Raw genomic sequence first — 10,194 nt, forward strand, 5'->3', positions numbered from 1 at the left:
TACCTAGTTGTGCGTGTTGTTATCACGAGTATCTGCCCTCTCATTGGCTAGAATGGTCCCAACTGATCTCGCCTGCCTTCAATAATTGAGGACGTGTATTTCCATTGTTAGAGCGGCCACTCGGCTATCTTGTAAATATAATAGATCATCTTTGCCCTTAACCTGGTTGTGATTGGACGAAAAGGCATAGTTTCGTCATTGAAAGGAGCCAAATGTGTTTTCATTGGATAAAAGTTATTTAAAAATTTCACACCATGTAATGTAATTTTTTCCCTGTGATGTTTGAATAGTGTTGCCCGTAAACTACCAACTTTTCCTGTGTTCTGAAAGTAGGACGTCAAGTCAAATACCCCCAGTGTAAATGTGTGTCAAAAGTGTTGGACCCATATCGATTCTTATTCCATATTTGGGACCCTGCAGAATTAACCCTGCAGACCCTGTGAATTAAAAGGAAAACAACCAACTTATTCTGGGGGATAAGAGACATTTAAATGCATGTATTACAAATGTCTCTTTATACGAGTTGTCTTCAAGTGATTCATCAAACAAATTCAGGTTCACGAAAGACTGTAGGCTTTGCTGTAGCCACAAGGTGGCGGTATAAGTCTATTATTTCCACAGTCAGGGAAGTTGTAAAGCAAGCCACGTTTCCTTTTTGTTCAGGTTTATGCAAGGCAAACTTTGCATGTAACCATACATACACCAACTGTTCTAGCACTCATGCTGCATTTTGATGCAACTTGCAAACACTTTCTCCAGCACTGCTTCCAAACGAGGTGTGCATCCCAGGAGGTTGGTGGCACCTTAATTGGGGAGGACAGGCTCGTTTTAGTGGCTGGAGCTGAATGAGTGGAATGGTATCAAATACATCAAACACATGGTTTCCATGTGTTTAATGCCATTCCATTTGCTTGGTTCCATCTATTATTATGAGCTGTCCTCCCCTCAGCAGCCTCCACTTGTGCATTGTCATTCTGCCACAAGACTTGCTGCCTAAAGAACATGGTGTGACCTACAACCTCATGCACCAAGTTTAGAAAAACACTTTGTCTCGTATTAAAATCAAAACTATTCTACCTGACAGACAATCATACACTACATGACCAAAAGTATGTGGATACCTGCTCGTCAAATATCTCATTCCAAAATTATGTCCATTTATATGGAGTTGCAGACTCCCGAGTGGCACAGTGGTCTAAGGCTAAGGCTAGCTGTGCCACTGGAGATCCTGGTTCGAGTCCAGGCTCTGTCGCAGCCGGCCGCAACCGGGAGACCCATGGGCGGCGCACAATTGGTCCAGCGTCGTCCAAGGTAGGGGAGGGTTTGGCCGGCAGGGATGTGGGTTCGTTTCCCACGGGGGGCCAGTATGAAAAATAAAATAAAAAAATACATGTATGCATTCACTAACTGTAAGTCGCTCTGGATAAGAGCGTCTGCTAAATGACTAAAATGTAAAAATGAGTTGGTCCTCCCTTTGCTGCTATAACAGCCTCCACTCTTCTGGGATGGCTTTCCACCAGATGTTGGAACATTGCTGTGGGGACTTGCTTCCATTCAGCCACAAGAGCATTAGTGAGGTCGGGAACTGATGTTGGGCGATTAGGCCTGGCTCGCAGTTGGCGTTCCAATTCATCCCAAAGGTGTTTGATGGGGTTGAGGTCAGGGCTCTGTGCAGGCCAGTCAAGTTCTTCCACACTGATCTCGACAAACCATTTCTCTATGTGTAACCGGTGTGAAATGGCTAGCTAGTTAGCGGTGCGCGCTAGTAGCGTTTCAATCGGTGACGTCACTCGCTCTGAGACCTTGAAGTAGTTGTTTCCCTTGCTCTGCAAGGGCCGCGGCTTTTGTGGAGCGACGGGTAACAGTGCTTCGAGGGTGACTGTTGTCGATGTGTGCAGAGGGTCCCTGGTTCAAGCCCAGGTAGGGGTGAGGAGAGGGACGGAAGCAATACTGTTACATATGGACCTTGCTTTGTGCACGGAGGCATTGTCATTCTGAAACAGGAAAGGGCCTTCCCCAAACTGTTGCCACAAAGTTGGAAGCACAGAATCGTCTAGAATTTCATTGTATGCTGTAGCGTTAAGATTTCCCTTCACTGGAACTAAGGGGCCTAGCCCGAACCATGAAAAACAGCCCCAGAACGTTGTTCCTCATCCACCAAACTTTACAGTTGGCACTATGCATTGGGGCAGGTAGCATTCTCCTGGCATCCGCCAAACTGCCAGATGGTGTAGCGTGATTCATCACTCCAGAGAACGTGTTTCCACTGCTCCAGAGTCCAATGGAGGCGAGCTTTACACCACTCCTGCCGACGCTTGGCATTGCGCATGGTGAGGCTTGTGTGCAGTTGCTCGGCCATGGAAACTAATTTCATGAAGCTCCCAACAAAGTTCTTGTTCTGACGTTACTTCCAGAGGCAGTTTGGAACCACTTCGCAGCTGAGCCATTGTTGCTCCTAGACGTTTCCATTTCACAATAACAACACTGGGAGAGGACCACACCCACGCCCTCCTCAGATGCGTCCACCTCCAGGATGAAAGGACGAGCTGGTTCTGGGTGTTTTAGGAGGGGCGCTGTGGTGAACCTCTCCTTCAGCCTCTTGAAGGCAGCGTCAGCCTCAGGGTTCCAGGCCAGCTTCTGTGGTCCCCCCTTAAGAAGAGAGGTGAGCGGGGCGGCTATGGAGCTGAAGGACCTGATGAAAAGGCGGTAGAAATTTGTGAAGCCTAGGAAGCTCTGTAGGCCCTTGATGGTGGTGGGGACTGGCCATGACCTGACGGCGTCCGTCTTCGCTATTTCCATGAACACCCCCTGAGGACTGATCCTGTATCCCAGGAAGGTGATGGCCTGTTGGTGGAATTTGCATTTCTCCCCCTTCACCAACAGGCTGTGTTCCCGAAGGCGGAGTAGGACCGCTCTGACGTCCCTGACGTGCTCCTCGAACATAGCCAAGTAGATCAGGATATCGTCGATGCACACCACCACCTGTCTACTCAGCATGTCTCGGAACACGTCATTGACGAAGGACTGGAACATGGAAGGTCCGTTGGCAAGGCCGTAGGGCATGACGCAGTATTCAAAGTGGCCTGAGGTAGTGCTGAATGCCGTCTTCCACTTGTCTCCTTCCCGGATTCGGATCAGGTTGTAGGCACTCTTCAGGTCCAACTTGGTAAAGACATCGGAGAGATCTGCATACTCACGTGGAATGTTGGGCTGGAGGGCGGACTCCGGAATCTCCACTGACGTGGAACAACAAACCACCGGCAGGCAAGTCCTCCGGCATGAGGGGGACTAGGCTGTGATCCTTTTGGTGATCCAATTGATGGTGGGGTTGTGTAGTCTGAGCTAGGGCAATCCCAAGATGATCCGGTGAAGGGGTGACATGACGATGTGGAAGGACAGCTCCTCGTGGTGCTCCGGTAGTGTGGGAATGGTGATGGTGATGGGGAGAGTGCATCCTGTTTCCAATGATCATCCTTGAGATGTTTCTACAACTTGATTGGAGTCCACCTGTGGTAAATCCAATTGATTGGACATGATTTGGAAAGGCACACACCTGTCTATATAAGGTCCCACAGTTGACAGTGCATGTCAGAGCAAAAACCAAGCCATGAGGTCAAAGGAAATGTCCGTAGAGCTCCGACACAGAATTGTCGAGGCACATATCTGGGGAAGGGTGCCAAAACATTCTGCATCATTGAAGGTCCCCAAGAACACAGTGGCCTCCATCATTCTTAAATGGAAGAAGTTTGAAAACACCAAGACTCTTCCTAGAGCTGGCCCCCCGTGCAAACTGAGCAATCGGGGCAGAAGGGCCTTGGTCAGGGAGGTGACCTGAAAATAGCTGTGCAGCAATGCTCCCCATCCAACCTGACAGAGCTTGAGAGGATCTGCAGAGAAGAATGGGAGAAACTCCCCAAATACAGGTGTGCCAAGCTTGTAGCGTCATACCCAAGAAGACTTGAGGCTGTAATCGCTGCCAAAGGTCCTTCAACAAAGTACTGAGTAAAGGGTCTGAATACATATGTAAATGTAATATTTCAGTTTTTTATTTTTAATACATTTGCAAACATTTCTAAAAACCTGTTTTTGCTTTGTCATTATAGGACATTGTGTGTAGATTGATAAGGGGAAAAAACGATTTAATCCTTTTTAGAATAAGGCTGTAACGTAACAAAATGTTGAAAAAGTCAAGGGGTCTGAATACTTTCCGATTCCACTGTATCTGTAAAGTCGAGCAGTGTATTTTCTCAGTCGAGCGGTGAATTCCGAGCACAGATTCAACCAGAAAGACCAAGGAAGTTTTCCAATGGTTCGCAAAGAAGGGCACCTATTGGTAGATGGGTAAAAAAAAGAAGCAGACATTGAATATCCCTTTGAGCATGGTACAGTTATTAATTACACTTTGGATGGTGTATCAATACACAGAGTCACTACAAAGATACAGGCGCCCTTCCTAACTCTGTTCCCAGAGAGAAAGGACACCGCTCAGGGATTTAACCATGAGGCCAACAGTGACTTTAAAGCAGCTGCAAAGTTTAATGGCTGTGATAGGAGAATACTGAGGATGGATCAACAACATTGTAGTTACTCCACAATACTAACCTAAATGACAGAGTGAAAAGAAGGAAGCCTGTACATAATACAAATATTCCAAAACATGCATCCTGTTTGCAATAAGGCACTAAAGTAATACTGCAAAAAACAAAACATGTGGCAAAGAAATTCACTTTTTGTCCTGAATACAAAGCGTTATGATTGGGGCAAATCCAACACAACACATCACTAAGTACCACTCTTCATATTTTCAAGCATAGTGGTGGCTGTATCATTTTATGGGTATGCTTGTCATCGGATAAAAATAAACAGAATAGAGCTAAGCATAGGCAAAATCTTAGAGGAAAACCTGGTTCAGTCTGCTTTCCAACAGACACTGGAAGACAAATTCACCTTTCAGCAGGACAATTGCCTAAAAAACAAGGCCAAATATACACTGGAGTTGCTTACCAAGACGACATTGAATGTTCCTCCTGAGTGGCCTAGTTACAGTTTTGACTTAAATCAGCTTGAAAATCTATGGCAAGACATGAAAATGGCTATCTAGCAAAGATCAACAACCAACTTGACAGAGGTTGAAGAATTTTAAAAAGAATAATGGGCAAATATTGTACAATCCAGGTGTGCAAAGCTCTTAGAGACTTACCCAGAAAGACTCACAGCTGTAAATGTTGCCAAAGATGATTTTAACATGTATTAACTCAGGGGGTTGAATACTTATCTAATCAAGTGTTTTATTTTCTCTCTCTCTCTCTCTCTCTCTCTCTCTCTCTCTCTCTCTCTCTCTCTCTCTCTCTCTATATATATATATATATATATTTTTTTTTTTTTTACAAATGTTAGAATTTTTCATCCACTTCGACATTACAGTATTTTGTGTAGATCGTTGAGAAAAAATGACAATTAAATACATTTGAATCCCACTTTGTAACACAACAAAATGTGGAAAAAGTCAAAGGGTGTGAATACTTAGCAATGTACCTGCCATGATGTCAACCAGCGTGTTTGTGATGATCTGTGCGGGAAAGGCCACTATGAGTCCGTTGGGGGTCTGGTCGAGAAGACCCGGTCCCAGGCCTGTCAACTGCTGCCCCAACATCGGCTGTTGGCTCACCATCAGCATCAGCAGGTCAGGGCTGGAGCTGTCGGGGTAGTCTGCCGTACTAAAGTCTGAATTGCTGGGTGGCCAAGGTACAGATTATTTCACTTATAATTCACTGTATCACAATTCCAGTGGGTCAGAAGTTTACATACACTAAGTTGACTGTGCCTTTAAACAGCTTGGAAAATTCCAGAAAATAATGTCATGGCTTTAGAAGCTTCTGATAGGCTAATTGACATCATTTGAGCCAATTGGAGGTGTACCTGTGGATGTATTTCAAGGCCTACCTTCAAACTTAGATTGACATCATGGGAAAATCAAAAGAAATCAGCCAAGACCTCAGAAAATATTGGTAGACCTCCACAGAACTGCCATAATGACCATCATTATGTTTGGAGGAAAAAGGTGAATGCTTGCAAGCCGAAGAACACCATCCCAACCGTGAAGCACGGGGGTGGCAGCATCATGCTGTGGGGGTGCTTTGCTGCAGGAGGGACTGGTGCACTTCACAAAATAGATGGCATCATGAGGAAGGAAAATTATGTGAATATATTGAAGCAACATCTCAAGACATCAGTCAGGAAGTTAAAGCTGGTCGCAAATGGGTCTTCCAAATGGACAATGACCCCAAGCATACTTACAAACTTCTGGCAAAATGGCTTAAGGACAACAAAGTCAAGGTATTGGAGTGGCCATCACAAAGCCCTGACCTCAATTCTATAGTACATTTGTGGGCAGAACTGAAAAAGCGTGCGCGAGCAAGGAGGCCTACAAACCTGACTCAGTTTCACCAGCTCTGTCAGGAGGAATGGGCCAAAATTCACTCAACTTATTGTGGGAAGCTTGTGGAAGGCTACCCGAAACATTTGACCCAAGTTAAACAATTTAAAGGCAATGCTACCAAGTACTAATTGAGTGTATGTAAACTTCTGACCCACTGGGAATGTGATGAAAGAAATAAAAGCTTAAATAAATAATTATCTCTACTATTATTCTGACATTTCACATTCTTAAAATAAAGTGGTGATCCTAACTGACCTATGACAGGGAATTTTTACTAGGATTAAATGTCAGGAATTGTGAAAAACTGAGTTAAAATTTATTTGGCTAAGGTGTATGTAAACTTCCGACTTCAACTGTACATAGGATGCTGTATATAGCAATTTAACATATTAAAACGTGGTCCTCTGTAGCTCAATTAGTAGAGCATGGCGCTTGTAACACCAGGGTAGTGGGTTCGATCCCCGGGACCACCCATACGTAAAAATGTATGCACGCATGACTGTAAGTCGCTTTGGATAAAAGCGTCTGCTAAATGGCATATTATTATTATTATTATTAAAACAAAAGAAGAGATAAATAATGTGTCCAGCCTTTGCTGCTAGATAATATGCTTTTAATAACGCCAAATAACAAAAACGTAGCTAGGTTGTTGAAACATTTAAACATAAAACGTTTATAATTTTTTTGCTCGCATGGATGGATCACCAACTTGGTCTCAGAGCTTTTCGTATTATTCTGTACGTAATTCCGGAACACTTAACTTAGTATGATATGTTACGTTTCGTATGGTTACATAAGACAGATGTTTACTTAAGCCAAAAAATGAAAGTAGGGTGGTTGGTCGTGGTAGATGTGTGGGCGTACAATGCTAACATCTAGGAACCCAAAGGTTGCGAGTTCAAGTCTCATCACGGACAACTTTAGTGTTTTAGCTAATTAGCTACTTTTCCACTACTTCCTACTTTTTAGCTACTTTGCCACTACTAACCCTTTTAGCTAACCCTTCACCTAACCCTAACCTTAACCCTTTTAGCTATCCCTTCCCCTAACCCTGTAACCTAACTCTTAAACTTAAACTTAACCTTAACCCTAACCCTAACCCCTAGCCTAGCCTTTTGCACTTAGCTAGAATTCGTAACATATCATACATTTCGCAAATTCGTAACATATTATATGTTTTCAAATCCGTAACAAATGTTACAAATTACAATTTGGATTATATCATACGAAATGGGTGATGGACATTCACAAATTAATAATCACCGTTTTTTGGTTATTCATTGTCAAGCTTTAAAAACTGAAGCCAGACTGCAACATTTTAGTAGCCTAGCTAGGAGTGTGGCATGTGTCTGTACACTTTCCCTCTGCTGCGTGCTGTAAATGGGACACACGAAAGCAGCGTTGAATTCACAGATGCAAGCGTATCAAGCTGTAATTTCATAAAGTAGATGAATCAACTGTTGACTCATTTATACTCGCTTGTGTGTCCTATTGTCCTTTAGTAGTAATTTATACCCATGTGTGAATCCTTTATCTTATAACTTTTTGACAAGCAAGATGACATTTTCTGTAGGCTACAGCAATGACCCTTTAGAAGCAAAACTTGGCATGGACATTAAGCCTACAACACTTTAAACGTTCGGTCCGGTAGAACATTTGCTCAGTGCCATTAGTGATGATGTGATACAGTGCTGGCTCTTGTGTGGGTGTGTGGGTCTGGGAGGAGGGGTGTGTGGCAATGCACTGCTGTTTGGCATGCAGCACGTTGGCATGCAGCACGTTGGCATGCAGCACGTTGGCATGCAGCACGTTGGCAGTGCTTGCTGTGACTTGTAGTGCAGCGCATCACGGGTGGTATGGAAGCGGGCCAAAATGAATTGACAACCCAAATCATTGCGCGGGCCGGATAGAAATGTGTCACGGGCGGATTCGGCCCGCGGCCCTTGTGTTTGACACATGTGCCCTATAAAGTGCACTACTTTTGACCAGAGCCCTAAGTGCCCTGGCAAAAATAAGTGCACTATGAAGGGAATATGGTGCCATTCGGGAAGCACACCCACACTTGTGAACAACTCATGCAAAAAGGCTGTGTATTTGACATTAACTGTTTTTCCTAGCGATGAGGCCAGAGGGTGAGGTCTCACCAGGTCAGCCCCCATCTGCAGCAGCACCTCAGCCACATCCGTTCTCACAGGCGTACGTCAGCGGCGTATATCCTGTTGTCGTTGTGGCATGGACATTGGCTCCTGAGGACAAGAGCACAGGTGTCAAATTACACACAGAGGGTTGTGTGTGTGATCAGGATAACAAAGCAAAACTTCAGAGGACATTTTGGTTTTGGTGATAGTCAAGTGAATTTCGATAATGGATGAATCGAGGATGAGAGAATCTCAAATCGAGATTGGTAGTTTGGTTTGAGAGAGACAAACAGAGAGGCAGTCCAGTTAGGAGAGGTTCTGCCCACCTGCAGCCAGCTTGGCGTCGGCCCCATCAGTTGATGTTGGCATCTGCAGAAAACAGAGACGACAGAGGGAGGATTCAAGATGGTTTTGCTGGGAACACACTTTTAAAGAAGTACTAATCTATTCCCACTGTTGACCCCAGAAAAATGATTTCAATTTGTTTTGGAAAAGCCAGCTTATCTCTTCTGCATCAACTCAATAAGATAATGAGCTTAAAACTGTATCTGAATATAATCATGTCACTTGAGAATTTTGTTTCCAAAATAGGAGTTTTGTATTTTGCCTCAACACTGAGCTTGGACATGGTGAGAGAGAGAGAGACCGCCAGCGGAGACTCAAACGAGTCAGCAGGCATGTTGACCTGCGCCCCGCTGTCCAATAGCAGCTGCGCAACCTTCACATGCCGTCCTGAAGAGGGGCAGACGAACATGCACTATAGGGGTCACCATCACAGCCATACTGCAGCTTGTTCAATTTAAAGGGATACTTCGCGATTTTGCCAATGCAAATCACTACAGAATCCGTCCATATCTGGTTACACTTCCACATCCCTTCTAGCCATGACCCTCCAAGACGGACTGTATAGTGCACCTGGACGGCCCCGCCAGGGGGAGCCCTCGAGTGGATGTTGAACGAGGGAGACGTCCGCATCTACCTCAGAGTTATAGCTGCCTCTCACAGGTTGCTGGCAATGCTTAAATTATGATTTGGTCAAATAGAAAACTTGGTAGTTGTGTTATAGCAATTGGATTTGTGTTATTGCAATGTGCATAGGGAGGTTTAGGCCTCCTTTCAAGTGAACAAACTACTCACACTGACACATTTCTCACACTGATGAGACATGCATTAATTGTCTACATTCGTTTTTGACAAGTATATTCTATTACAAACTCCTTGATGCATACTTTTAAATTATATTAATTGAACTGAACATGATTTTCTATTTAATTTTTATTAAAACATATTCCTTAAAATATATATTTTGAGAATACTAATATTACTGTCCCCACTACAACAAAGAAATACTTAAATACATGTGATTTTGTCCTTGACATTTTTTATTGAAACACTGTAGAATTCCATTCATTCCTATGGAGGACTGCTCCTTCTGGGGAGTACCAATATGGCGGCCGGTGGCTTCAAAGCCTCTTATTGGTCAATACATAGCATCGGAAATCAAGGGTTTATACACATCATTGGACGGACAGTGCCTATAGAAAGTCTACACTGCCTTGAACTTCTTTTTACATTTTGTTGCATTACAAAGTGGGATTAAAATTGATTTAATTGTCA

Source organism: Coregonus lavaretus (assembly GCF_964263955.1).
Source record: "Coregonus lavaretus genome assembly, chromosome: 40".
Lineage (NCBI taxonomy): Eukaryota > Metazoa > Chordata > Actinopteri > Salmoniformes > Salmonidae > Coregonus > Coregonus lavaretus.